Genomic DNA, 2948 nt, shown 5'->3' on the forward strand with positions numbered 1-2948 from the left:
CAGCTGAAACCAAACTTCCTGACGACTGTTTCCGGCAACTGATGATCCTGCATGCGTGCTTCCATGCTGCATGTACTAACCCACGAGCATCTAGACTAGATTTCAGTTTGCCAGGATATAGGAGCCACGAAAGAAAATATCAGATGTGGTGACTGCGCATGTATGACTCGGTAAATCAGGGATGCGTTAATTTTGCATGAACAACGCTGTTAACGCAGTTACAAATTTGACTCAGGTAGATCAGCCTAGCTATATATATACTGGCTCTGGCGGCTGCTAAAGATACAAATTCTTGTGTGTAAGTGTAACCCTTGGACCGGCGTACGACCTGCCATTTTTTTCCATACCAAACAAGCCCAAAGGATGAATCTGAAACAGATCAGTCTTTGCTGCTGGCTTCTTTTAGTGGCACTCATGCTACACGCAGATTATACCTCGGCTAAAGGTTCGTGTTCTTTAATCTCTTTTTTGCTTTGTTCGGTGATGACATATATAATCCAGATCCAGGATAGAAGTAGTGCAGTCCCGTTTCTTGTTTTCACTTGCCGTATTTTTTTTGTTCTTTTTCTATTCGAGTAAAATGATCTTCTGATCCTTTTTGTTTTACATGGATGATGAAATCACATTAATTGTTTAACCTTTTCTTGTTTTTTTTAAATAGTTTACCTTCTTTCTTAATTTGTTGAATAATGTCACGTAACCAAGATATCAAATAACGTGTGGACATGTACATGTTTATTTATTTGCAGAGATCTGTGGCACTGTAACTATGGACATTCCGTTTTGTAAAAGCTGGATGTGCAAGTCCGAATGCTGGCTTCAGAAAAAACTACGTGCAGTCACACTCAAGCAATACAAGTGTGTGAAAGGAGGGATCAAGGGCCGGTGTCACTGCCTAGTTTGTAAAAATGTGCCTCCAAGTTAATCTGCAAAATTGAAGGGGCAAAGGCATCATCATAAAGGAAAAAAAATCAATCAGTAGTTAATTATCATGTCTTCGTCAACGTTATCTCATCAGAAATTTAAGATAGTAGTAGTTAATTAAGTGTTGAGAGTTATCTCTATTTGCTTTTATATCAAGCTATAGTGTGAAGTATTGTTCTGAAATATTTGGTTCAATAATATTATCGATAACTAGTTCCTTTGCACATATCATATTGAAATGCGATGGTTCTTGATTTGGACTTTTTAGATGGATGGAAAAAAAAATTGTGTCATATTGATGTGGACATTATAGATGGTTCTTGATGTGGACCTTTTAGATGGATGGAAAAAAATTGTGACATATTGATGTGGACACTTTAATTAGATGGTTTTTTATGCAGACTTTTTATAATATGGTTGCACATATCATAATGTGCAAATTTCTTAGATTAAAAAAATATGTAATCTTTGTAAAATTCCTACGTTCCAAAGAAAGCCCTACATCACTGCATTGTGCTAGTTTCTTAGAATAAAATTTATGTTATATATCTTGACATCACATGTCAAGCCATTGTACTTGGCAGTAGCAAAACCTTTTGAATCGAAGAAAAATATGTCAAACTTACTTTCTAATATTTTTTTAAACTTGAAGAAAGACGTCTTCAGTCAGGAACACTGAACTTATATCTCCAACTATTTGCTTAGTTTCGATTTGAAATAGTCTTGAATCCCCGTTCACTTGGGGAAGGGGGGGTTGGGTGGTAGCATCGGGTTGATTAAAACCCACTTGGGGTCTGACTGGTTGCTTGTATTGTGGTAGCCAGCATAAGGGTCTAGTATTAGATATCCAATCCAGCATAGTCTTATGCTTTCAAACAGTGTTTGGTTGTCTTGTGTTTCCACTTTGCACAGATTAAAACTTTGTTTGGTTGCCCGCATTGCATTGGTCACCCAATTTTCAAACATCCATTCCCGATTTGATTATCGGCCAACTCCAGAATGAAGGATCTTAGGTACTCAATTAAGTTGCAAAGCACAGAGTTGTCTGCCCTTTAATTATGGCATGCTCGATTTGACTCTCCTGCAGACTTAGAGAGTGAGAGCCTAGAGGATGTCGACCCGACCTTCTTCAACCTTCATCTCCCTCGCGCCTCAGCTACCATCAGCATAGCCGCGTAACAGAGCTTGACCGTGACCCAAATCCTGATGAGGTCTGGCGACTCGACGTACGGTGCCGCGCCGATCCAGACCGCCAGATGCCGCTCCGCCGCGAGGGTGAGAACGCGCTGTCATGAGATCTCGCCGGCCGCCATGAGGATGAAGCTGCCGCCGCTGCGAGGCCATGCAGCCGCCGCTCAGGAGGCCGCGCACCGCCATGAGGGAGCCCGAGCACCCCACGCGTGCGCGAAGCCAGGCTGCTCCTCCTCGGATGTGGAGGCCGCGAGCGTCGCTGCGTGGCCGCGCCGCCGCGAGGGAGCCCGCGCACCCCCGCGCGTGTGCGAAGCTGGGCTGCTCCTCCTCGGATGTTGCAGAGCGGATGCTAGAAGGATGCAGGAGCTGTAGAGCGGCTGCAAATGCAAGTCTGCATAGGTGGATACGGGAGAATACTGGGATGTAGCTTAACGACCAGGGTTCTTGTGGAACCAAAGAATACGAACTTTTTAATTTTTTTATTGCGGTGTCTGAATCATGTAGTCGCTAGGTCGAACCTAAGTCAAACCGAGGAGATACAACTAACAAATTGACGCATTCATATAGAATTGATTGTTGGAATGTGCCGTTGCTCTTGAGTGATTTCATGTTTTGAGTTTTGTTGGAGTTCGGAGTGCACAGATTCGTAGCGAAAGTTCCTCTCAAATCCCCTAGTCATAATTCATAAAGGAAAAATCCTTTTCGTTCTCTCCTTGAATTATTCTAAATCCCTCTTTGAATTCGTCTCAAATCTCCTATAAATCCCCATTCAAATTCCTTTGATTCCAATTTCAAATTCCTTAAATCAAAAATGGAAAAACATCTCCTTCTCC

General features: G+C 42.3%; 1 long non-coding RNA gene across 1 annotated transcript; it reads left to right on the top strand.

The window, feature by feature from the left end:
* Positions 1-281: 281 nt before the first annotated feature.
* LOC136490797 (uncharacterized) lies at positions 282-1150 on the top strand. The gene is made up of 2 exons (XR_010767868.1): positions 282-445; positions 750-1150. It is a non-coding gene; the product is annotated as an uncharacterized lncRNA (long non-coding RNA).
* Positions 1151-2948: the final 1798 nt, after the last annotated feature.

The sequence above is a fragment of the Miscanthus floridulus genome, chromosome 11, assembly GCF_019320115.1.
Source record: "Miscanthus floridulus cultivar M001 chromosome 11, ASM1932011v1, whole genome shotgun sequence".
NCBI classification, from domain to species: Eukaryota; Viridiplantae; Streptophyta; class Magnoliopsida; order Poales; family Poaceae; genus Miscanthus; species Miscanthus floridulus.